The sequence below is a fragment of the Spermophilus citellus genome (genome assembly GCF_964194105.1).
Source record: "Spermophilus citellus genome assembly, chromosome: 6".
Lineage (NCBI taxonomy): Eukaryota > Metazoa > Chordata > Mammalia > Rodentia > Sciuridae > Spermophilus > Spermophilus citellus.
In genome coordinates, this window is record NC_138187.1 from 64,830,941 (window position 1) to 64,858,586 (window position 27,646).

Below are 27,646 nucleotides of genomic sequence, written 5' to 3' on the forward strand. Positions count from 1 at the left end.
GACACCTTATTGTGGCACCCAAAACCCTTGCTTTCCTCTCCAGCCATACTCTCAATGCACTCCGTTTGACGGTTAAGCCATTCTGAATGCCTCCTTGGCCCTTGCAGGCCCTTGCTCTAGCTTGTCTGGAGGTGGTCATGCATGTCTCTCTGCCCTGATCTACTTAGTTAAATCCACTTGTCCTTCTCTATAGAGCTCAGACTTCCCAATTCCCTAAGGCTGGGCTGGATAGCTCCTCTGTGTTCTCCAGGTATGTTCACTCCATCTCATCTGGTACTTCTTTGAGGACCAGGATCTGACTCTCAATTCCTACTAAATCTATACTCAGTCACCCTGTCTCCTTTTTCTTTCCTCCACAAACAACTGTTGATATATCCTTTTCCTGTCAAAGGCTGATTCCTCTGCTTATGCTTTGGATGTCATCCTGCACCTCTGCAATGATTTCTTCCTTTTTTAAATCTCCTTTATCTCCAATCTTGTCAACGTCTCTCTTTCTATGGTCTCATTTCCATCAGTCTGCAAACGTTCGTAATGATTTTCTTGATTCTTTAAAGGATCTCTAGCTACCATTTGCCTGCCTTTGGTGCCTAAAATTCTTGCAAGAATTGCCTGAGCATGCTGTCTTACTGCCTGTATTACTTAATTTTATGTTGCTATAACAAAATACTTGAGATTGGGTGAATTATAAAGAAAAGAGGACTATTTAGCTCACAGTTCTCGAGGTCCAACAGTGGGTCATTGGCATCTGCTAGGCTTCTGATGAGAACCACATGTGTTTAATCATGGAGGAAGAGGAGAAATGGCTGCATGTAGAAGGGGCCAAACATGTGGGATGGCCTCTCTTTATAACAAGCCACTCTTGCGCAACCTCATCCATTCTTGCAAAAGTGAGAACACATTCATTCCCACCCAGTTCTTGTGAAAGGCATCAATCCCTCTTCATGGCTTAATCACATCTTAAAGTCCTCACCACCTCTTAATATGTTACATTGGGGACCAAGCTGTCAGCACATGGACATTTGGGAGAGAAACCACATTCACATCATAGCACCCCTTTCTCCACGCCAGTCAGCCATTAGATTGTAGCAGCCCTGCTTAGGTCAAACAGTAGCCTCCCTCCACCTTGCCACCCTCGGGGCTCAGCTTTATGCCCTCATCGTGCTCCCTGTCACCTGGTATCGTTGTCTTTCCTGGTCTCCTCTCTTCTTTTCCCCATCTACCTGGCACTATATTGCAGGGTCCTTTTCTATTCTTACCACCACATTCTCTGTGGGTGGTCTCCGTTTCACCCACAGCTTTAAATAACATTTATTTGCTGGTGGTTTCTGTATTCATAGCCTCAGCTCAGAACATTTCTCTGAGACCCGTGCATTCAACTTCCTACTCTACATGACCCTGTTACTATTTCACAGGCATCTCAGACATGATCTGTCCTAGGATGAACCCTTTATTCCTACCCCTTCAAGCTATTGCACTCCTGTGTTTTCCATCTCAATAAATCATGCCTTGTATGTGGCTCTATCCAGAAACCTGGGGAGCCAACCTGGACTTCCTCTTCCTTACCTTCAGAGTCAATTTGTCAGAATTTCTTATTTAGCCCATCTCTAAAAGCTATCTTGATGCAGTTTACCTATCATCAGCTTCTTAAGGACTTTCTCTGCTTCCACTTATGGAGGGTGGTTCCAATCTATTCTTAGCAGCATCTAGGGAAAGTGTGATGTCTGCTTAAAACCCCTACGGCTGCACTTGACTAAGTCCTTGCCTTTCTCTAGGCCCTCCTCTCACCCTGTCTTCATCCTTCCTCTTTGCACAATCTGTGGCTGCATCCCGCCAGGTCTGTTGGTTCACTGATGTATACTCAGTGTCTGCTGACTGCTCATGGCACAGAGGTGGTGCAAATAAATATTTGCATTGATTGTTGAATTTACTGCCATTTGCTAGATCCTAGAGTAACTAAGATGAACTAAAGAAAATCCCTGCCAAACAGGAGCTCTTATTCTAGTGAGTGACACAGATGTGTACACAGGAATATTTACAATTCATTATGATAGGTGTGATCACGAAGGGAAGCCAACTTGAAGGCTAGAAGAGGCTTACAAAAGGTTTACCAGGAAAGGAAGCATTCGAACTGAGCCAATGAGCTTCTACATAAATCTCCAACATCAAACAAAATCAATAACCGTAGGAAGCATGATAATGGAAAGATATACTAAAATATTAATATCAATATTCTCTGGCTTTTAGCTTGGGGGAGGATTTGTTTTCCCTCCTGTTTTGATATTTTTGAATATTCTATCTTAAATTTGTTACTTTGGGACGAGGGGGTGTAGCTCAGTGTTAGAGCACTTGCGAGCATGCATGAGGTCCTAGGTGGATCCCCAGCACCATAAAAAAATAATAATAATAAACAAAACAAAATAATAACTCTAAACAAATGAGCAAAAAAAGGTTACTTTTTATAATTAAAAAAAAGTTGGAAAAATCTTGGAGGAAATAATTCTTATGCACACACTCACTCACTAATGTTGTAAAACCAGACAGTCTGGGATGTCTCACCATGAGTTTTCTTGTCTGTTTCTGGAAGTTGGCTTACCAGGTACTGGAAATTAAACTTCTCGAAATACCCCCCCACCCCCCGCCAAAAAAAAAACAGAAAATAGAAAAAAAATAACAAAAAGGGTGGGAAATGTTGAAATCCTCTTACCCAGTTTATGAGTTGAGCGGGCAGCAGGCTGGGGCACAGGGAAGGAGGAGGGGAAAAAAATTGGATTTTCTTTTGTGTGTGTGTGATGTTCCACTTGTAAAATTCAGTGGATATTTTTACAGGTCCCAGCTAGTCCTTCCTGAAAATCTTCTAAGCGGGACAGGCTGAGAAGCAGCAGTAGGAAAGATAAATGCTTTTCTGGAGAGTAATTTCAGTGCAGTGTGGAAAATGTGAAGAGAAAAAAAAAATTAAAGATCGAATGGAAAATCCAGCCATGGACCAACCCACACCAGAGAAGCACCGAGGACCCATATCCTAATGAGCCCCCACATCAGGCAGCAGTAGCTGTCAGGGCCTCCTTCTGGGCAAATGCTCCCTCCCCTTGTCGGGGGCAACCTGGGTGGAGAGTCATCTACATTTCATGCCCCGAGAGTTAGCTATCATTTTGAGGGTACAGAAGCCCTGGAAATTATAAAGAACTAAGACCACCAAGCACTAACCTTTTTACCTTACTCTACGATGCAAGTGTAATTTTCCATTATGGTTATTTAGGTGACTGAATGGTGCATTGAGAATGCAGGCAATATTTGGGGAGGAGACACCACTTTCAATCCCTGATCCCTCTCCAACTCGGTTTCTTTTTCTATCTTTGTCAATCTTTTTGTAATAAGGTCACCCTGATCTCACCTAGCACCCTGTGTCCCCCTTTTGTTTTCTCTGCCCACTGAGGTAACTCCTATAGTGCTTTTCTGGAGATGAGAGTTGTCTATGTCTCCTCACGGCAAGCTTTAGTGTTTCCAGTTGCACCACCGAATTGCAATTCCCAGTCACCACCCAGCTGTGGGAGAGTGAGGGAGGAATGGTGCTGTAATGAGATAAAACTACTAATACTTGGGACTCATAGCTTGCTTTCCTCCTCTTGGGCCACATTGCCACTTCTGTCTCCATGGGGGTTTCAAAGTCAGAGAATCTGAAATTATAGAACCCTCTGAAGATTTGCTGAAGGCTCTGTACTGAGAGCTTCATAAATACCTAAGAGCAACTTGGGTACATTTCCTTCTTGGCTCACTGGATGAAACCATCCTGTTTCAATAGGGTGGCCAGTGGTTAAAAATGAGAATCATATCCCATGTCACAAGCATTGCCATTTTGAGTTCGGAGGTATTTTTCTTCCAGTCTCAGGGATTTTTTACTTTCACCCAAGCAACCATTAAATTACAATGGTTGATTTTTTTTAAAGACTCTATAACATTAGAATCTACAGAAATAATTTTATATTTAATTTAAAACAGGAGACAATCCAAAATGACTTAGCGTTATGGATGTGGTCCCTGGTCTGGTCTTATTCCACCTGCTGCAATATATTCCAAAGATCCTTTATGGTGCAATAACTGGAATTTCTTATTTCTCTCATCTTCAACCCTCAGGGCTTATCTATTTCTTCGTTCTAATTATTGTCCTTGGAGGAGATGAGGGAGGTCTACTTAGAAATATGCTGGAATATGACTTCAAGGAATTTTATTTAATTTCTTTAGCTATAAGCAAAAATGATAGAAAAAAATCCACCTAGGTACAGACAAGGTTGCTATTTTGTCTACTTGTGGTTAAGATCGTGATCTGAGTACTGCTTTGGAAATCATGAACTCACACAAAGCCACCTTAGAAAAGTCCAGCATGAACCTCCAGAGACCAGAACTCAGTCTTCTCAGCTGACTTGGGGTGACCAAGGGTCCAGCTACTGTTCTCATTTTTAAACTGCAAGTCCTGAGTCCTGCAAAGCCCGTGGGTCCTGGGCAAAGTGAGCTGGTTGGCCACCTGCTTGGAATTAAATTGAGTGAATCAAAACACTGAGACAGCTGAGGAGACACAGCCGATATGGGGTTTTAATTTTATTTATGTGTGTGGGATGGACCCTGCTCACAATCAGTTCATTAAAGGGCAAGAAGAACTGGAGAAGGGAGGATGGATGAGATTTTTTTTTTTTTTTTTTTTTTGCAATGGGGCTGGCTTTCAAGATAGCTTATCATTAGTAGTTGCCAAGTTTAGATTAGGAGTGACACAGGTGATAGCAATAGAGGTTGGGTCTAAGGTAAATTTTTAGAAATTGCTGCTAAAAAAATAACAAGATGGAAAAGGAGTCTCAGGGCAGAAAGTCTTTCTGGATTCTCAGACAGATATCTTTTCCTTGTGGGTCCACCACCTTTTACGATGTTCCCTATTAGCAAATTTATATCATAAAACTTTCAGTATATGTATGTGCCTATAAACTCCTGGTGAGGAGACATTAGGACTTCTCATTTTTGAATTTCTGATGCTAGGCTGTATGCTTAATACTCAGTGGGTACTTAATAAATGGAAAAATGAATTAACAAATGCACATTTAGGGGTAAGAAAATTTTAAAGGACAGTGGAAAGTTCTCATCTTTACTTTGAAATACATTGTGGGGCATGATGGCAACACTTGCTTTGTAGGATTTATTTTTATTTGATTTTTTTTTCTTGAAATATCATTAAATGCAAATGTAACTGTTTTTTTTTCCATCAAATTAGAAAAAAATTATTTCCCTCTAACAAGTGGTAGAGAGGCAAGGATAAATAGTAAGAGTGATGGCAAAAATACAAATACCTGTTCTATTTTCCAGGAAAAGGAGATGAGGCAATCTTCTGTCCATCAGATTAGCTAGCCAGCTGTTGCTGTCCTCAGGAGCTGACAGCTTCATTTTTATGGAGAAGTTAAGGGACTTTGTTTCATCCTCCTCAAGTGTTCTCTGGCTGCCACCACTGTCTAGTTGCCCCATAAGGACATTCATCCTTAACATGCCACTGGGACTCTGGTACGTATAAGAGTCCCTGAAGATAGAAGTGTTCTTTCTGGTTCTTACCTCAGGTCATCTTCCGGGTTCCACTTTACTTCTAAGTTCTGTCCTCCTCTCCAACAAAAGGATGTCCTTTCTTATAAGTGGGTGGTCCACTCAGACCATGGAGTCACACCACTCCTACCCTAAATCCTCAACAGGGCAAACTTCAGACTCTAACACAGCAAGCCTGACATGGAGAACAGTCTCAGCCCCCACTGGGGAATTGAAGTGAGCTTTCTGGAGTCTCTCCTTTCCTCTCTCCCTCCTTTCCTTTCTCTTTTGTGTTAATTTCAAAAGTGATATATGCTTTGTATACCGAAAGCCTTAAGCTTTCAGATTTTGGAAGCACCTCATTCTCTAGCGGTAATTTCCCATGGTGCCCCACAGCTTGATGTGAATGTACATCATCTGTCTAGCGCCACAGAAGGCAGAAGTTGTTTCTAGAGCTGTGCTCAGTCTCAGCAATGAAACAAGGCCTTTTGGCCACATCTTGGTGCTTGTGAATCTTTCAGGCTTGGGCTGCATTTCTGCATTTGCTTCTCAGCTTACTCAGTCTTAGCACCATGATTTTTTCCTTTGACGTTTATCTGTTTCAAGCTCCTCTGAGGGTTGCTACCTGACATGCCAGGTGTAAGCCCCACTACCCTTTCTCAATTTCTCCTGGAAGGAGCTTAACTGCCAACTTTGAGACTTCCCAGTAATATTGCTTACAAGTAATTCTCATTTCCAGAGTTGTTACAGTTTACATATGAGGTGTCCCCCAAAAGCTCTTGTGTGAGATTAGGCAAGAAAGAATAAAGGTGAACTGAGTGTGTTATGAGAGCTTTAACCTAATGAGAGTATTAATCCACTGACATGGATTAACTGGGTGATAACTGTAGGCAGGTAGGGTGTCACTAGAGGAAGTAGGACTCTAGGGGTCTTTGTGGTTTATACTTTGTCCCTGTTGATCCGGGCCCTCTCTGCTTCCTGGTAGCCATGTCCTATGCTGTTTTCTTCCATCACATCCTTCCACCATGATGTTCTGCCTCACCTTGGGCCCAGAGCAATTGAGTCAGCTGTCTCTGCGCTGAGACCTCTAAAGCCTTGAACTAAATAAACTTTTCATCCTCTAATTTTTCTTGTTAGGTCTTTTGGTAACAGTGACAAGAAAACTGACTAAACCAAGGAGTAACATTGGATCCAAGTAGTGGAGTCTTTACCTGTATTTCTCACCACTTTTACATTATCAAAATTTGGAACATTACCTACCATATTATTAGTAACAAAATCAAGATATGCCAGGATTTCTAAGGAGAGAGAATCTTCCTAAAGGCAAATGTGGTAGGACTTATAGTCTTGCTTTATGAGTCTTTGGCACCATTATGTCCTGGCTAAACACTTAAACTAGAGTTCAACAAATGTCACGGGGCAATAGAAAGGATATAAATCAAAAGAGGAACATGAAATTAAATAATCTGGTTTATAAAATCACATTATTTCATTTTCAAATTGACGTCTCTACATGCTTGGCTCCCCAAAAAGCTTTTTTTTTTCTCCTGCCTTGGCAGGACAGTGGACATCTTTGATTCTGCCCCTTGGGAAGACCACAAGGATTGGTAGATTACTGGGAAAGAGTAAAGCCCATATAGACAGACAGAGGTGTGGTTTCTGGTTCTTATCCTAGAGGCAGCTTGAGGGTTCCATTTTACTTCTGAGGTCTCTCCTTTTCCTTTTCAATATAAAGATGTCCTCTCCCTTCGGAGGGAGATCCATCCAGACCAAGGACTCACACAGCTCCCAACCTGGGTCCTCCACAGGACAAACATCAGACTCCAACAGAGAAGGCCTATAACACACAAAAGGGCACTTCTCTATCAGAGGAGGAGCATTGTGTGGTAATATAGCTCTTTCCTGTGTTCCAGAATGCTGGATATAGATTTTTAAATGGAAATCAGGAAATGAAGAAATTATACAGCCGTGTGATTGGGACTTTATCTTACCTAGGAGACAGTTTATGCTTTTCTTATTGTAAGATAGGATATATGATATTGTTTTGAGAGGTCACAGAGATTCTCAGACCTCTGAGTAGGCTGCTGAGCTCTCCCCTGGTCAGGCTGTTTCCCAGCTGATTTGTCGCTTGATAAATTATGAAAATATGGCACCCAGGCAGCACCCTCAGCATGCAAACGAGACGATGGGAGTCTAGCTGCTCTTGACCTGGGAAGTTCTGGGGAGGTCTGTTCTCAAGATGGTGTGCATTTGTTTTAAGTTGACCTCAAGATAATAAAAAAAGACACTTCAAAATATTAGGCTGCTGTGGCTTCACTGATCAAAAGAAGGAAGGAGTTGTTTTTAATGTTTAATCTGGTTTATACCACGGTGGTGTTGCAGATCTGCTCGGACCAGTTATTTTGTATCCTCAGTCAACATATCCAGAAATTGAAAGGGTCTGATGCCTGAAAAGAGAACAACAAAGCCCTCCAAGCTGGAGTAAATCTGACACCAAAACAGATTGCAGCAATAACAAGGGAAAAAAAAATTCATTAAGCCAGACATGTTTGAAATATGGGGATTCGATGTGGACCACAATGAAGAGCAATCAGACAAAAGCCTTCAGTGTTTCTATTGTAAAATCAAAGCTCTGGTTTATGAGGAGACTTTGGACATAGTTGAAGTAATAGGTTCATTATTCTGGCTAATACCCACTTTTAACTACGAAACAATGTTAAAATGTTAGGATTCTTTGGAGGTATGAATGAACAAATACTGAGTTTCCATGAAAAATTTAGGGACATGTTTTATTTATTTTTCCTATTAAAAAAATCCAGCCATTTCTTAAATGTGGTAAATCTCAAATGTGTTCCCATAGAAGTAACTGGGTACTATCTAGTGATTTCAGACGGTTAACTTTAGGAATAAGTGTTATGGCCCAGAATCAGAATGTAATGTTAGCTACAGATATATAATGTAGGACCCACCATGAATCAGACTAGAATCAGGTAATAAATACTTGTTCTAGAAGGGGTCCAAAAATGAGAGTCATGAAGTTTTCACTATGTCTTGAAAGAAAGTATTTCTTAAAAAGATTGTAGTTTAATGACAACCTTAGTTGTGCAGAAATTTGACGGGTGAGGAGTGTACGTAATGCTTTGGTGAGAGGAAATCAGGAAAATAACTTTGCCTAATTAGACTTTCCTTTAAAAGAATGTGTAGAATTAAGATAGTAATGCAAACAATAATTTAATGTTAGCAGAAGAAAGATACTTTAGAAAGAACTTGTAATGACCAAATTCAAAATATTGCTTGGCAGTTTATTGAAAAATTGTTCCTGTGATTATTGTGGAAAAAAGTGGAACCTCAAGTATCAGGCAATATCATCTTTAAAATTTCTTTTTATATGTTTCTGTGATAAGTTGTTAGCAAGGCACTATTTTAAATAATTGGATATTAAACAAAACCCTATGTTGTACAAGAAAAATATATGTAATATCATTTTTAATAATCTTCAAAGAACTATTAGGCAAAATATTTAGTTTTACCAACAAAGGACCCTATAAGGTATATAGGTCAGACGTATTGCCCTTTCTCACAGGATTTTAAAAAATATGAGTCTATGACCTGCCTAAAAGTGGGAACTACTGGTAGTAGTAGTCAGTTCTTTCTGCCTTGAATCAGTACTAAGTTTTGGTGATTGAAGAACATATTTTTGGTCTTTTATTTTTTGGTACTGGGGATTTAACCCAGAGGCATATAACCTCTGAGCCACATCTCCAGTCCCTCTTTTTAAAAATTTTTGTTTTGAGACAGTGTCTTGCTAAGTTGCTTAGGGTCTTGCTAAGTTGCTGAGGCTGGCTTTGAACTTGCAATCCTCCTGTCTTAGCCTCCCGAGTTGCTGGGACTACAGCTGTGCACCACCACACCTCACTGGTCTTAGGTCTCTTGAATGAAACCTGAAGCATTAAAAATATGTCCTAGAGGCTAGAGTTGTATAGCTCAGTGGTAGAGCATGAACTTAACATGTGTGAGGTTCTGGGTTCAATCTCTCATATTAAAAAAAAAAAAGAAAGAAAAAAAAGTTGGGGGGGGTGTTTAGTTCCATGTTACAAAAAAATTCACTGTTATTCTTTGACATTCACCAATGAATGAATGTAATATCATTCTTCATTTCAATATGCAAATTCTATGCACTACTCTATATCCTATCTGTGTAATTGTGTTGTTCATTTTATTTGCATTATATTTCATCCAGAGGGGATTCACAAGTTGTTTTATGAACAATTAAACTTATCTGTCATCATTTATTGAGCATTTGCTGAAAACAGGTGAGGTTGGCAAACAACTGAGAATGAGCTCCAGGTATTTACGAGCTTTTAAATAATGGAAATTCTCCTTATGAAAAGGATTTTTGGGGAATTATCTTTTCGTTTAAAGAGGTTTTATCTAATAGGCCGTGGAATATATCCAAGTAAGAAGTTTGGGAAAAGGTAAGATGATGCTTATTTGGGAATCGTCAGTGTGGGATCAGTCATCTAGGAGTGAAATTGATGAAAATGAAAAGGTGAGATCTGTGAATCCATGCCAACATTTACAGCAGCTGGTCCCTATCCTGGCTGCATTGTAGAAGCACACTCACAGATTAAAATCAGATAGCGGGACAGGACTTTCTCCCCAGAGCCTCTGGCTCAGTTACCTGGCCTAGGAGTGAGGCATCAGAAGCTTGTAGGTGCTTTCCAAGTGGTTCTAATGTGTAGATGGGGTTGAGAACTATTGCTTGAGAAGTTAAGAAGATGAAGAGGAACTCTCAAAGGAGAGGAGAGATAAGAAATAAAGAAGAATGCATTTTGGAAGCCAAATGCAGAAACTGTTCAGGAAAGGGGCATTGTTCAGCTGTGCCAAGTACTGCTGATGCAACGAAAAACGATGAAAACAGGGACCATTCATTTTGTTGATGTGACTGTCATTGCTGACCTTGACAAAGGCAGCTTCCATGGAGTTGTGGCGATGAAGGTCAAAATGGAGTAGATTCAGGAGAGGATGGAAAGTGGGAAAGTCAGTATAGACAATTCTTTACTTTTGATACATAGGTCAACAGAAATATGGAGAGGGATCTAGAAGGAGTTTTAGAGTTAAAGATTTTTAAAAAAAGATGGTAAAAATTGCTATATGTTTGTATGCTAATGAAAATGACCTCGTAGAGAGGGGAAAATCAGGAAAGAAGTTGGACAGAAGACAGTTGTAGGAGAAGGACTTTAAATAGACAAAGAAGACAAGGTCCACACAAAAGGAGGAGGTCTCAGAGAGAAGGGACAGCTCATCGGTTGAAACAGGAAGGAAGGTAGCACCGTGGAGGGGGTGGTGGGAGGTTCCAATGGCAGCAAGACCGTCCGTCGCACATGAGCAGAAGGCAGGAGGAATTGGAGGTCTAAAAAGAATATTTAAAATAGTCACCTTTCAGGGATGGGAAATATGGTTGAGTTGATGGACAACATTAGGGGCTCCTTTGAGCTGTGTGTCCATAGGTTTAAGAGAGATCAGTCAGTGTGATTGACTTTCTCCATAAGTCCCACTTCTCTGAGCACAGATGGAGAAGGAGGCAGAGGGTGGAATTGAGCTGGGCTTGTTTTTTTTTTCTTTTTCTTTTCTTTTTCTAGGTGAGTATGATGAAGGAAAAAAATGGAAAAAGAAATGGAGAGCATATGCTAGGGAATATGTAAAATACCACACACACCATGGAATCTTATCTCTAGAGGGAAGGATGTGAGAAGATGAGAAAGGAGATAGACAATGAAAAGATGGTAGCATCACTGAGTCTGTGGTCTTAGTGGGTCAGAAGAGTTATTGGAATGAGATATGAAGGGAGGCGGCTGGTAAATATAGGGAGTGAGGTATTAGAGGAGTTGTTTTTTTTTTTTTTTTTTTTTTTTTCCTACAGATGGGAAAATCCCTGTTCATCACAACAGGAGAAATGGTGAATTGATAGTGAGCCAGGAGCTTAAATCTTCAAGGAATGAGAAGGAATGAATTGAAAGTTTCTAGCCAACAGCCACAAAGAGGGCAGAGTATCTGAAGTGCTCTATAGGTCTGGCCAGATGCTGAACTCTTCAAAGGAGCAGGGCACTTTCACGGAGAAGGGGTCACAATAGTCTGGAAGTGGCACTGAGGAGGAAAAGGGACACCTTTGTTCTGCTTCCAGCCTGATAGGGCAAGGGATATTGGACAAAAATAATTATTTAGTCTTTCTTCGAGCATGAAGGTAAAGACAATATTTAGAGAAAAGGTAGAGAGTATTGGTTTTTACTATCACTGACCTGGGAGATTCAGAAGGCAAAGTGGATGTATTGGTGGAGCAGGAACAGGTCAGAGTAGAGTGGTGTGTTAGTATTTTGTTGCTGTGACCAAAAAAAAAAAAAAAAAAAAAAAAACTAACAAAAACAACTCAGAGGAGGTGAAGTTTGTCTTGTCTCAAAGTTTCAGAAGTAGTCCATGGTAGGCTGAGTCCATTGCTTTGGGTCCAAAGTGAGGCAGAAAACCAAGGTGGAAGGATGTGGCAGGAGAGTACTGCTCATCTCATGACAGCAGAGAAGCAGAGAGAGACTAGGGAAGGGGCCACAGGGAAGATGAACCCCTGCAGCGCAAGTCCCCAGTGACCTACCTTCTCTAGTCAGGCCCACCTGCCTACAGTTATCACCCAGTTCATCCATTCAAATTAGGATGGTCTGATTAGTTTACAACTCTAATAATCTAATCATTTCACCTTTGAAGTGTTCTGCATTAAGACAGGAGTTTTTTGGGGGGCACCTCATATCCAAACCATAATAGGTGATTAATGGATGTGCAGGAGAAGAGGGCTAGGTGATGAAGAATGATGTTGGGCCCTGTGGTCACCAAGAAAAACATTCATTTTGTTAGTGCATGACATTTCTTAGTCCTGACATTTCTTAAGGGTATCCTGATACTCTGTTCTAATTGGAACATGATTCTAGGATTGTGGTGTCTTGAATTGTGGTCATGAATTAGTGACTGTGGGGAGAGAGGATTTTCTTGCAGAATTCTTTGGGTCATGTGTCTTGCCCAGGGTAGTAGCATGGCTATAAAAAGGCTTACTATCACATAAGAACACCACAAAGCTTTGAGGAAGTGTTTTAATTCTTTCCTTTTGCCAAATTCTCCTAGGTGAAATTTGGGGTTAAGTTTTTTGATATTGTCATGGCTAATGTGATCAACTCTCCAAGAGTCATTCAAATAATTACACTCAAATGATTAGCTTAAGCCGATCATGGAAACTGCAATTCATACATTGACTGGTTTAAGAATAGGCAATGGTTTTGAGAAGAAGTCTATTGCAGGGGTGGAGAGGTAGCTTAATGGTGATCTCCGAGCAAAATTCTAAACTCCTTTGTGCCAGTCACCTTTCCATTTCTGCGATAAATAACTGAAATAAATCAATTTGTAGGGAGAAAAAATTTACTTTTAAGAAAAATTTCAGAGGTTTCAGTTTATGGTCACTTGGCCTTTTAGCTTTTGGGCCTGCAACAAGGCAATACATCCTGGTAGGAGCACTTGGCAGAGAAAGCCTGTTGACTTTATGGGACACAAAGAAAAAGATGAAGCAAGGGAGTTCCCAATATCCTCTTCAAAGGCCCACCAATGACCTCACTTCCTTCTTCTAGGCCCCACCTCCTAAAGGCTCTACCATCTCCCAGTGGTGCCAACCAATCCTTTGACACATGGGCCTTTGAGGACCATTCCAGAACTAAACTATGGCATCCTTCAAAACTATTTAAGAAAGAGATGGGTCCTCTGGTTTTTCTAGATGATTTTAATTGTGAGGCCTAGCATAGTCTTCACCATCTTATCTCAGTCTGAGGTCCACGCCAATACACAGAGGAGACTGAAATGGGAAGAAATGCAAAGAAGTGGAACTGGAGACCTGACATACCATTCTGAGGTTATGCCTTATCTCTGGACTTCTTGTTTACATGAGATAACATACTTCCTTGTTGTTAAAGCCACTTTTAGTCATGATTTCCTGATACAGGCAGCTGAAATCATCCTAAATCCTACTAATCCTAAATCCCCGAAAGATTGCTTTTCAGAAAGCTATGGTTGCCTCATATCCACTCCATGAAAATATTTTACAATAAAACCAAAATGACATTTGGTTGTGGGCGTGTATGTTAGTAAAACATTTGGTCCAGATTTGGCTGATCAACTTTTGTGGCTGTGCATAGATCAGAGGCCCAATAAATATTTGTTGCATGAATGTGTTTGCTGCAGTGGATACAGTCTCAGGAGGGGGTTGGCTTTGTGGCTTTGGCCCTCAGGATGGAGGCAGGCTGTGTGAAGGTGCTAATGTTGAAGGCAGGGTTATCTTTTGATGGATCATAAATTGAATCTAGTTCCTGAATATCTCTTGAATCATTCCTCTCCATCCCCACCACAACTGCCACTGTTGCATGGTTAGTCCTTGTAATGTCCTCCCTAGATTCTCACTAAGACATTCTAACTGTGTTGTCTCTAGAGGGCCACTCCAAGCTGCAGGCACACAGCCTCACTCCCCAGCAAGTTGCTGGTTGTTTCTTTATAAAATAAGCAATGTGGTAAGTTCATTCTTCTAATTCTCTGGACACTCTGACAATCTTTGGGATCTCCATACTTTAGGCCTTTGAGCTGGATATAGTATACATTTAATACTAATGGATGGGTAAATAAATGGAGTAACTAGGTAGTATAGACATGGTTGTTGGAAAAAAAATTACACATTATTAACTATGCTAGGAGAGAGGCGGTGGAAAGCTGGAGGCCTGGGGACTAAATTACACTGTGTCTTTTAGAAAAATGTTTTGGTTTGGATCTTGAAGGTCCCCCAAAGGTCTGTGTCTTAAATGTTTGACCCCCAGCCTTTGGCACTGTTGGAAGGTAGCAAAACCTTTAGGAGGTGGGGCCTAGGGAAAGGAAGTTAGGTCATTGTGGGTGTGCCATTGGAAGGGGATATTGGAATCTGGCCTCTCTTCTTCTCTTTTTGCTCCCTGATGTCATGAAGTGAGCAGGTTCTTTTGCCACATGTTCCCATCATAATGTGGTGCCTCACCACAAGACCAATAGCAACCAGTCAATTGACCATGGATGGAAACTTCTGAGATCATGAGCCAGAGTTAACCTTTTCTCTTTACAATTTGTTTATCTCAGATATTTTATCATAGCAAGAGAAAGCTGACTAATAAAAATAGAGCATAGCCTTAAGAAATTAGTGTATTTTATATGAAATAATCTGGCTTCTTTGGATGTCACTAGGCTCATTCCTAAAGAGCTATACCTACTTGGGACCTGCTCAGGTTCCTTCCTTGGATTGCTGCAGTCCGGCTGCAGCAAAATAAGCGGGGGTGGGGGTGGGTAGTGACGAACAACTTGTGTAGATTGATACAGCAGGAGTGGGAGCCGTTTATTGTAGGACAGGAGGGGTATATATACATTACACACAGTTTATCTTAATTAACATAAACTAGATACAGCAGTCAACCAATAAGGAATCTCCACACTTAATGGCTCGCTGGCGTTACTTCACAAACCCCTCCCTCTGGCAAAAGGCCAGGCACCATCTTGACTTGTTTACAGACCCTAACATTGGATGGCTGTCAGTTTGGCTTGTTCTGTACCTGGATTTTATGTACCTGCTTGCTGTGCTAACCTTCAGCTTTAGGAATGCTCCAGTGCTTACAGAACTCTGCTTTTATGTGTTCTTGGTCTAGGCCTCTGTGTGTTGGAAGATATCACTGCTCCAATTTGGGGAGTGTAGGTTGCATTAAAGTTTGGTCCTTTTTGTGCCCATATTCATCCTCATTCCCTGTAGTCAGTCAACATTTGGGAACTCTAACTTGTATTCAAACTTGATTTTTTTTTTTACATTTAAAAAAATTTTTTTTTTAGTTGCAGATGGACAACAGTACATTTATTTTATTTACTTATTTTTATGTGGTGCTGAGGATCAAATCCAGTGCCGCACACATGCTAGGCAAATGCTCTACCACTGAGCCATAGCCCCAGACCCACAACCTTGCCTTGTGAACTCCTCTTACTTTTCTGGGTTCTTATTTATAAAACAAATTGGACAGACGATATATGAAACCCTGGATGATCTGCGATTATTGGGAATTTATTCTGAAATATCTCTGAGTGTTACTTGTCCCCTACCTCAAGGATCTGGAACCAGGTTGGAGGGTATTCTTGCAGGAAATTGGTTTGACATGAGGGATAATAACCTGTCACCCTTCTGCCAAACTTTAGGGCCCAGGGAATTTATGAAACATTAGAGCAAACTCCCTTAACTTATGGTTCTGTGTCAACTGTGAAATGCGCACTCAACACTTGGTACTTTTCATTAAGATTAAAGAATTCTCAAGTGCATGTGACAGCACTTGTTGATATATGATTATAGTCATAACACTGCTTTTTTGTCTTCAGAAGAATTTTGCCTGGTTGTGGCTTTAACCTGACATCCAGACAACAAAGCTCCCTGATTACATTTAATAAGAAAATTTAATTACCCCCTTATTGAGCATTTTGGCTGCAGCCATAGACTAACCTTTAATAAATGAAGCTCTAGCTGCCACACAGCCTCAAGACTGTTCTCCCTGTGATGAATGTGTTTATGTCTGTGTGTACCCGAGGACCCTGGGGGCTGGGAGAGTCCCACTGTGGTTGGAACAATCCCTAGGAAGCCAGCTTGAACTGAATTGAGGATGCCAAGACATCAGGACTGATTTCCAGGGTTCAGAGCCTCTGGATTTTTATCTTCCATTAAATTATAATATGTGGAAGGAACACATTTCCCCAGATATTTAGAAGCTAGACACATCTAAACAGCAGAATAGTTCCATAAAGGTTTCTTTACAGTCATCTCTTTAAAAATTGAACAATGGTTGATTGTGGGTCACTGTATTTGCAGGGAGGAAGATGGTGGTGGTGTGATTGAACACTAGGTGTTGTCATGCAAACTGACAATATGGTTCGGAGAAAAATGGATGAAACTATCCTTATTTCATGTTGTGACTGTCTCATAAATATTATGAAACAACACTCGTTTACTATTTGCCAGAGGATACTCCAGGTGTATAAGCTCAAAGAGAATTTGAATGAGAATAGATAATACTCCTGTGTTTTTCTTTGTATCACTCTTCTTTTGGTTCAATTAGATGAACTTACTATACATCCTTCTACATGATTTTGTTATAACTCCTCCCTGTAGATTTATGAACGTTTTGATTTTCTATCATTTTACTTATTTATTAAATTAATGATTGTTTCAAAGATCTCTTAAGGCTCTGAACAATGAATGAATGATGCAAATTTGTATTTCTGGGTTCCAGTGTTACCCTGTCAAGGATTTTATGACTGTCATCGAAGTAACTGCATCTGTGTCCAGTTAACAACCAAAACGAAAATAATACCATCCAGTGCTCAGACATGTTCAGACCCACTTATTTTAGCAGCGTGAATGTCCCTATTCCACCGACTGTCCTAACAATCTGCTCTTCTCCCACTTGGAGGCTGGGTAGGCTAACTGCCTGTTGAACCTGTCTACACACTCGGATTTGACCGTTCTCTCAAGCTATTATCCAAAGATTCATCCTTTCTCCTCCCCCCTTTTGACTTAAAAATCAAATCAAATCAAAACAAAAAACACTTTCATTCCCTTGTTGTAGGACCCCAAAGTCCAGCTGTCATGAATGAAGAGGGCTGGTTGGGAGTTAATATGCCTGAGGGAGAAAAAGTTCACTATCTGGCAGATAAAAGAAAAAGTGTTCTGAAGGCCATCAGGCAACTTATCTTTGAATCTCTGGGACACTGTCTTAGGACTGTGGAGCATTTAAGCCCAGGCAGAAGGAGCAGTCCCCTACTCACTGTGACTCAAACTGTTAGCACTTCCTTTCCTCTGGGATCCAGCCTGTGGTGGCCTTTTTAGTGTTAGCAGTGGCTGTGCAGAACCTTGCCAAGTCCTTAGCAACCCATTCATGAGCACCATGGGGCATGGGAGGTGCACAAATGAGAGGCTAGTCAGTGGGGCAAAGTCAGCTCCCCCCCACCAGCGCCTTCCCAGCACCTTCCCAGCTACCCTGCGGTTAATTAAACAGCCCAGTAAAGAAAGCATGGAGGGGTGGGGGGAGCAGTCCTCCTTTTTTCACAAGTTGCCAGAGTGATTTTGTCCCAGTATTTCAGCCTGGAGGTGGCTGCAAGAGGAATAATGAAGCCAGACGTGCCAAATGGACACGAAACAGTGATTCCACAGTCGATATTTCTTTGTAGTTAGGTCCTTTCTTTATGGGCATGAACACTGAACTTGAGTTTATTGAGTTGAGGATTCCAGAGACCCACTGGATCAAGAGGGGGTGTTTAAACAGATGAGACGAAAGCAGTTTTACTTCAGTTTTCTTCAGGATGAGAAACACCAGATACATGAACAAACTGGCTAAACATCATATACGTGATCAAACTGGCTAAAATCACAATGTTTTATCATTAGCTATTTACTAATGAGGCATGCTTGATGGCTGCAGCAATGGAGATATTGAAGCAAAAACTATTTACACACACACACACACACACACACACACACACACACCCCTAAAAGCAGCTATATTTTTACAGATTAGCTGCTTAAGTGGTAAAGGGCAGTTAGGCTTAATTAATGTGAATTTAGCCCCGTAAGTTAATAAACTCTCCCATGGGGGCTATGAACTGAGGGGGTGAAAGGAAGTTGTCTATTTAATAGCTAATGAAATGGCTCCTGCTTTTTTACAGTGGTATCATTTTATAGCTCTTGAATGCTAATGATGAATCGCCACTTTTAATTCTTTTGTTTTATTCTTTATTTTCTAAAAAGCTTCTTTTTTAATCAAAAAGATTGAAGACAATTCTTTCTTTTTTTTTTTGCTCTATGAAATGAACAAAAGCAATTCATTACCTTTTATAGAATATTTGAGTTTTCTTTTCATTTTTGACTTAACTACATATTATTTCCCTTGTTGCCTATAACTCAAACAATAAATACAATCCTTATTGGATTACCAAGGCTGTGACTGCGTTGCATTCTGATTTTGAATTATTATTTTAGCTAAGATGAATATTCCACAAAGAGCATAGTGAAAGCCCAGGTTCCCTAGACCCTGGGACCGTTTTTGGTAATGACTGAAGAGGTTAGGAAGCTTCCATCAGTGACTTTGGGTTTCTTTTCTTTTTAGTTATAGATGGACACAATACCTTTATTTTATTTTTATGTGGTGCTGAGAATCAAACCCAGTGCCTTCCACGTGCAAGGTGAGCGCTCTACCACTGAGCTACAGCCCCAGCCCAGTGACTCTGGGTTTCTGTACTTAATATTTCAAAAAATTAAGAAGCTTCCTAATTTTCTATTGAGCAGGGAGCTTAAAACATTTTGCATTAAAATTCAGTTGAATTTTCTCTTCAAAATCACTTTAAAACTTTTTTTTAACAGTACTCTACTGAGATGAATTTAAATGTAATAAAGTGAAAAAAATCTAAGGTATAAAGTGTGACAACTTCATATGTATGCATGTAGCCATGTAACCACCACACATTTCCATGTTCTTTTTTTTTTTTTTTTGTCTATGTCAGGTTTAATAACAAAAGAGAAAAGGGTCGCTCATCAGGTGGCCAGATCCTTTCTCATTCATATTCCCAACCCCCAGATCTTTTCCTAGCCTCATAAGTTTGAATACAGTTATAGTTAGTTGGGTCAAAAACTGACATGAAGAAACATCATCCCTCAAAGATATTGGTTACAGTTCAAAAAAAGAGGCAAAACTCAGCACCTTTTTCATTACCAAAAAATAAATAAATAAATAAATAAAAGGTAGAAAATCTTGATAAGAAAAAAACTAAATTGCTCTTAAAACTGCCTGGAAAGCAGATCTTAATTCTTTCACATGAGTAGATACCCTCATAATCACAAGCTGAGTTCACTACTCATTCCCTCTCTGGCTCTTCTTGTGGCTTTTCTTAGACCTTTCAGTAGATTTTGAAAGGCTCCTATGTCTGTGACTTCAATGACGACCTGGGGACTTGGAGCAAGATCTGTGTCGATCTCGGGACTTGCTCCAGTGACGTTTTGGACTCTTGCTCTGATGCCTTTCTAGGTGAGGTGAGGGGCTTCGTCTCTTGGGAGATGGACTCCTCCTATAGCGCAACGTTGGAGAGCGACGGGGGCTTGTCTAAGTCTCTGTAGCTTCTGCGCTGGTGGTCAGGTAATGGTACTCTTTCCAATTTCGCATCATCTTCTTCTTCCTCACTGGACTCCACATCATCCATGTCCTCTTCTAGAGCACTAACTCGAGGTTCCAGTTGCTCAGCTTCCTCTAGGACATAGCGTTTCTGTAGCCGGGGCAAAATGATATTACAGACTCTCACTGTTCGTCAATAAATTCATCAACATGCATCAGTTCAAACTCCCCATTTCTGTTCTGGCTCTTGATTTTTCGACAGTCGTTGTACAATGGCTCCAAGTACTTGTAGCAATCAATTGTAGTGCCTGTCAGTCTCATGTAAAGTGTCCCCCAACATGCGGACATACTTGAAGTCTTCATTTTTTATAAATTCTACAATGATATCCTTTTCAGGTTGAATCTGAAACATCTTCAAGGTTAAACACAAAAAGGGAGTTGGTTTTATGTTTCCACCATTAGACGCCACCCAAAAACTGTAACTCCATGGCTTTATCCACTACAAGTTCAGCGGTAAGTCCAAAACACTCTTCTTTCCAGTACTTAGATTCATAGATTCATGTCCGAATGATCTTCTCCACTAAATATTGAGGGTTGGTTCCATAGATGCTATGCGCATCCTTTACTGTACGGTTCGCCATTTTAGAATGCGTTTAGTTCTATTTCCTATATTGAAAGGGACAGAGAAAGGTGAAGGATATCTCTTTGAACTGCTTAGGCGACCTTCCATGTTCTTTAGCTGAGTGTGGTTCTAGTCTTTTAAGACAATTTTTTTTTTTTTTTTTTAAATAGCATGGCACTTAAAGGTGAGTCAAAAATTTTTACTAAATATACTCAAACTACAGAACTAGTAATCTATTCCAATGCTGTAGGAAAAACAGGCTATGATTGGACTTGTTAAGAAATAATGATAGGGGGCTGGGGATGTGGCTCAAGTGGTGGCGCGCTGGCCTGGCATGCGTGCAGCCCGGGTTCGATTCTCAGCACCACATACAAACAAAGATGTTGTGTCCGCCAATAACTAAAAAATAAATATTAAAATTCTCTCTCTCTCTCTTTCTCTCTCTCCCTCTCTCACTCTCTCTTAAAAAAAAAAAAAAAAAAGAAATAATGATAGGCTGGGGATGTGGCTCAAGTGGTAGCGCGCTCGCCTGGCATGCGTGCGGCCCGGGTTCGATCCTCAGCGCCACATACCAACAAAGATGTTGTGTCCGCCGAGATCTAAAAAATAAAATATTAAAATTCTCTCCCTCTCTCTCTCTCTCTCTCTTTCTCTCTCTCTCTCTCCTCTCTCTCTCTCCTCTCTCACTCTCTCTTAAAAAAAAAAAAGAAATAATGATATATTGGACTGAGTGAGTTCATAAAGATTTTGAAGTTTAACTTTGACTATATGTGATTTTTGTTACAATAGGTCAAAACTGAGGGAAAGCCTGAATAAACCCTCTAGAAAAAAACTTGCCTGTCTTCAGTTGATTTTAAAAATCACCAACTTTAGAGGTCAGGTACCTGAACAATATGTTATTAGTCTCCCACTGACTGTGCTATAATACCTCTAATGTGTGGGTCATGATGATAAGAGATGCCTAAGCTGTTTTTTTCAGGACCTTGAAGGTCACTTTTGTCTATCTCAAAACTGGCTAAAATCACAAACCCTTTTCTTAGGCCTGTGCAGGTATCGAATGAGTAATTTCTTTGATGTTGAAGGGTTGAAAACTCCACCCTCAAGATCATACTAATGTCATCATTTTCTGAATTTATGTATTATGAAGAGCTATGAAAATTGAACACAGATGCCCAGACCACTGACTATTTCACCAGTAGTCACCTTTTCATATGCGTCTGATTCTTTATCCCATAAATATCCCTATATCCTATTCCAGGGGAGGCAGGTTTGAGACTTATTCTTCCATCTACACGCTTGGCTGCATCATTAATAAACCCTTTCTCTTTTGCAAAACTCATTGTTTTCAGTGATCAGCTTTCTGTGTGATGGGCAAAACAAGCTGGTTTGACTTTGTCCTAAAGTCTCAGAACAAAAGATTGTCCTTTGAATAGGCTATTTCAGCTTTATGGAAACACTCATTTTATTGCCTTTATTTCTCTCACTTTGTTGTAGATGGGTAAAAATTTTGTCATGGATGCTCATCAAATTTTATAACTTAAAATCATAAATTAAAAATCACTCTTGCTTGTAATCCCAGAAATTTGGGAGACTGAAGCAGAGGATCTCAAGTTTGAGATCAGCCTCCACAATTTAGTGAGACTCTTCTCAAAAATTAAAAAAAAGGGGGGGCTAGGGGTAAAGCTCAGTTAGCTTTACCATGGGATGAACCCTCCAGTACCACCCCCCCCCAAGAAGAAACAAAACAAAAAACAAACACTCATTTAAAGGAATGGTTTAGTGTTTCATTTTCAAAGACATTTGGGAAATTGTTTGAATTTCCTGACCCAAAGACTCAGATGGTGGAAGTACCATCTTCTTAGTGTAGAGCATTGTTTACAAACAGAATTATAAGAATTAACATAGACAAGGGCCTGGTGCAACACCTGGCATATAGCAAAGGGGGAAAATAGGTCCGTTCCTTTCTACCTTACCATCCTTCTCCTTGATCCCGTTTCTGAATAGCACAGCTGAGCATGGGTAGCTCTGGATGGATCAAGAGATGTCAGACGATAGGGAGAGGTGATTCTTGTCTTGAAGCAGAGGCCACTGTAAGGTGCCAGTGGAGCAGAACATAATAAGTTCGGGGTCTGAAAGATGACTTGATTGGTGTTCTGCGATATATGCCTCGTTGGCTAACACAGGGAAGGAAGGTCCTAGTGACAGGTGGTGACTGATGTTAGGGAGCTAGTGGTTAATAGGAAATAGTTGAGCAATGGAAGTCAATTGGGAACAGTGAATTGAGTGATTCCACTCGATTCAATGTTCATGTGCAACTAAATGCTCTAAGATTGCTGTGTTAAGAACAGTCTAATACTTAACAGACATAGCTGATTCATTATTGATTGTTGACCTTCGGCAAAGACATACAGTCTCTGCTCTGGATTTAGTAAATTGGTTTGGGAAAATAAGACTCACAGGGAGCACAGGGTGAGTGAGGATGATAAATTTTTGCATGTGATGATGATTACTATGAAAAAAAATAGGGCCCCTGAAAGGACTATGTTATCTGTGTCTATCTTTGGTGCTAGATGTCTTTGGTTCTCTGTGTTTCTAATCCAACATGATGGAGATTTGGGCCTACTTTTTCCTCCATTAGGCGCAAGGTCTCTGGTTTAATTCCTAGGTCCTTGATCCACTTTGAGTTGAGTTTTGTTCTTAGTGAAAGATAGAGGTTTAATTTCATTTTGTTACATGGGGATTTCTAGTTTTCCCAGCACCATTTGTTGAAAAGGCTATCTTTTCTCTTATGTACGTTTTGGCGCCTTTGTTTAATACAAGATAACCGTAGTTATGTGGGTTAGTCTCTGTGTCCTCTGTTCTATACCATTGGTTTACCAGTCTGTTTTGGTGTCAATACCATGCTGTTTTTGTTACTATTGCTCTGTAGTATAGTTTAAGGTCTGGTATAGTGATGCCACCTGCTTCATTCTTCCTGATAAGGATTGCTTTTGCTATTCTGGGTCTCTTATTTTTCCAGATGAATTTCATGATTGCTTTTTGTATTTCTATGAAGAATGTTATTGGGATGTTATGAAATACTATGCACATGAAAGGAAAGAATTCCACATACTTTGCTTTTTTTTTTCTTATTGGATCAACAATAAACCACTTTGGAAGGAGTATAACTGAAGTAATCCCATCAGTAATTGGCATTGGGTTTCTGGGAACCTCAGGCCTAACAGCCTCTTTTATATAGTGTGTTTGTCTAGGAAATGGGGCAAGAAAAGCCTGAGTATTTGTTTATCTTATGATTCCAACTAAGAGAAACTTCAAAAAACTAGAAATTGCACAGGGAAAAAAGAATCCATTTTCTCTAGTAGACAAGAGATGCTTGGATGAGTAAACCATATGTGGTAGCCCCTACCTATAATCCAAGTGGCTGGGGAGGCTGAGGCAGGAGGATCCTGAGTTAAAAGCCAGCCTAAGCAACTTAGTGAGGCCCTACGCGACTTAGGGACAACCTGCCTCTAAGTAAAATATATTAAAAAGGGAGGGGGTGGCTGGAAATGTGGCTCAGTGGTTAAGCACCCCTGGGTTCAATCTCCTGTTCTGAGAGAGGCGGGGGGGGGGGGAAGGAGGAGGAGGAGGAGGAGGAGGAGGAGGAGGAGCGGGGTAGAGATGGATGCTTGATGAGTAGAGAACAGATCAGTCATTGAATACTTTTATATGCAGAACTTTGTATTCAAAAGCAATCCCCAAAGTTTGGAATTTGTTTCTGGTATGAGACCTAGTTTTCACACTAATGACACATACCCATTAAAACAACACAACACAGTTGTGTCCCTGTTGAAACAAAAGAATTGTGTTCTTCACTGCTATGGGTGGCTATGGGTTGGGGCTTGGGAGGTGGCTGACCAGCCTGTGTGGGGGAATCCAAGTACATGTACTTATATGCTAAAGGGCCTCCTGGCAGAAGTCTGACATTGTTTATTGAGGGCAGTGAATTATTTGCAATGTCTGATTTAGGAACCGATAAGCTAAACTGAAGATCACCAAAGCGAAATGAAAAGAGAAGCATTTGACAAACAGCTTTAACATTTGGGAGCCCTTGCAGGAATCTCTGGGAATCTGGGGGGTGAGGTTTGGGCCTCCCATGGCCTTTGGCCATCCTCCAGTTTGGAAGTGACCATCCTGTCCTGGAAGCACGCTCCGAAGTGACACCATCGCACAGGGTTTGCCCTCTGGAGTCTGTCTCTGGGAGCCGCATCAACAGTCTGCATCTTGGTCCACACCAGGCGAGGCCTGGACACAGTTTCCAGGGGCACTTCCGTTTCAGCTTGTTTCTATTTTAAAGCCTGGAGACAATTAAAGACCAACGTTTGGTGCCAGTATTTTTTTTTTTCTTTCCACAGTTTATGCTATTCTTAGAAGCAGTTGGGCCAGTGGTGGGGGAGTCTGAAGGCTCTGGAATCTTTTCCTTCGTGTGGCAACAAGTTATTTTTCCTGCGGAGGCTCTGTGGTGCTTTTCTTGGGCTCAGCAGTGCGGCTGATGCGGCTTGGATGGCTTCTTCCCTGGGAGTGCACAACACTGAACCCTTTGGAAATGAAGCAGGAGGACAAGGATCAGTGGCAAGCCAAGAGGAAAAAGCGGCACTGGGGTTCCACAGGCTTCATGTATAGCTCCTGAAATGGTGCTTGTTCCACTGCCCTGAACTTTGGTTGGAAGTTCAAATGTGGAAACTGTAGTCATAAAAAAATGCGAATTGTATTTTTAAAATTATTTTTAACTGGGTATGAAGCTAAGGCTGTATTTTGGCAAATGGGCTTCTTTTAGTTTGTGTCTTTGAGCAGAAGAAATAGGACACACACATGGATTTCTGTCTGGGTAAATATCGGGGAACTTTATACTAGAAAACCCATTTGCAGGTGAGATTGAGGCAGGAACATTCCAGAGGATTCAATGTCAAGCAGTGCCTGCTTCTGTACATGTTTGAAATGCTCCGTAATAAAAAGTAAAAACTATCAGATCAACAGAAATGATAATAGATGTTATGAAATAGCTAAACAGGAACGAAACTTGTAGGGTGCATCCTGAATGCTACTTTAAGTTAACATTTATGGTCTCATTTATGTATCTGAGAAAATGAGAAAGCCTGAAAATTTATGAGCTCAGTGTTCAACATGGTACAATAGAAAAACAACCACAGAGCTAGCAGAAAGAAAGCAGAAGGAAGGAAATCATAAAGATAAGCATAGCAATTAATGAGCTAAAAAACAAAGTAATAATATAGAACATCAACTCAACTGAAAGCTGGTTCCTTGAAAAGAGTGATAAAGCAAGTTTCTGTTGAGAATGGCCAAGCATGGAGTGGGGGTGTGGGTGGAATTGGGGGGTGGGGTGGGTAGAAGAGAAACAGAAACTGACCACTGATGGAAATCTTACAACCTGTTAACAGAATCCTGCAGACAAGTTCTGACAATGCATTTGGAAACAGAGAAAATGGACAGTTTCCTAGAAAAACATCAATTATAAAAATCGATGAAACAAAAAGCCTGTATACACCTATCATCAGCCAAAGTAAATGGAGTTAACAATTTACAGCCTTCCCCAGACTCCCCCTCCCTCCAAAACACATGGGCCAGACACAGCCAAGTGTATAAAATCTTCAAAGAACAGATAAGCACTACTTTGTATAAACCTTTTCAAAGAAGAGAAAGGGTAACTCCCCCAAATAATTTTATTTGTGTAACCTTGATGATAAGTGCCCCTGAATTCAATCCTCAGTATCCCTCCAAAAAACTGAACAAGTAAGGTAAAACAAGGCAATATTATAGTTCAATTATGAACAATGAACATAAGTAGCAAGGATTATCTATGAAGTTAATAAACTGAATTTATAAAAAATATTTTTAAAATGCATTTTCGACTACTTTAAGTGTTGATCTCAGTGTTGTAAGATGGTTTACATTAGGGAAACTGTCAATGTAATTTTCTATGTCAGTTTGTTTAAAGATATATACATGTTACTACATTTTTCTTACGTGTTTTATGTCGGTAAAATATAAAACCCAATCAAGTTACTGTCCATCTTTGATGGTGAAGATTGAGTGATGAGGTGGGGGTGCTTCAACTGGTGCTAAAATATTTTATTTCTTTTTTAAAAAAGATACCTACAGCAAAGATTTAGTTCAGGAAAACATTTCTTAGATCCTGTAACTATTGGTAACTGTTATTTTTTTCTTATTTTTTTTCTGAATTGCTGGAATATTACCCCACTAAATATGTTTAACTTAAGGGGAAAAAAAGAAAAGAAAAAGGCAAAATGTAAAACAATAAATTATAACCATTGCTATTCTGTTAATATTTTCCATTCATATTTGCTTGAACACTAAAAAGTCTTTAGTTTATAATTTGTTTTTTTTTATAAGACAGAAATACTGAAGAGAATGTTTTCTAGGCTTTGGTCTTCCATCAAATATTCAATAACTGTTGTGATTAATAATTAATTTATTTGTTTACTAGGTGCTGGGGATTGAACTCAAGACCTCATACATGCTAAGCATGCACTACCACTGAGTTCTATCCCATGTGATTAATATTTTAAAATTCTTTGTTTTCCACTGGTGTATGTTTCTTAGCAATATGTTTCTTATATACACAGATGTTAGAAATAGAGAAAGGTGAATTCTGTCACCAGTAGCCACCATAACTGCATGCTCAGGTACACACCTTCTCCCTTCTCTTAGTATTTCCACTTCCTCCAACTTCCCAGGGTCATTGGAGCACTTCTGAAGTTGGGGTTACTGCTTTGTGCTTTCTCATCTCTATTTAGACTTCATCTGTTTTTCCTTTCTTTTAGTTCCCACTATCCAGTTCCCTCGGTTCCTAATGATCTCCAACAGGAGGGACTTATTGCATATATCAGAATGTCTTATTTGATTATTGAGGTGAAGCTTCATGTAAGGGTATTTGTGTATAGTAGTGTTTGTATACACACATCTGCACGAACTAATACTATATAAAAAGGAAAAATTAGCAGTTGGGGGAACATGGCAGGTGATAGGATGCCACAGAAATGATAAATGTGCAGGATGAACAGGGAGGGGAGCACCCTTCTTTCTGTACAGAGAGTAACAGCAAGGACCAAGGCAAGAAAACAAAACGAAAGAATGGTTTGTTTAGGGTCCTGTAAGTAGTTTGGTTCAGGTCTCACTAATTAGGGAAACTCAGTTCCCTCCTATTCTATCTCCAGGTAGAAGA

At 40.3% G+C, this 27,646-nt stretch overlaps 1 pseudogene across 1 annotated transcript; it reads right to left on the minus strand.

The window, feature by feature from the left end:
• Nucleotides 1–19,439: 19,439 nt before the first annotated feature.
• LOC308652084 (pre-mRNA-splicing factor 38A-like) lies at nt 19,440–20,422 on the minus strand (annotated as a pseudogene). Its single transcript has one exon. The product of its transcript is annotated as a pre-mRNA-splicing factor 38A-like (transcript).
• Nucleotides 20,423–27,646: the final 7,224 nt, after the last annotated feature.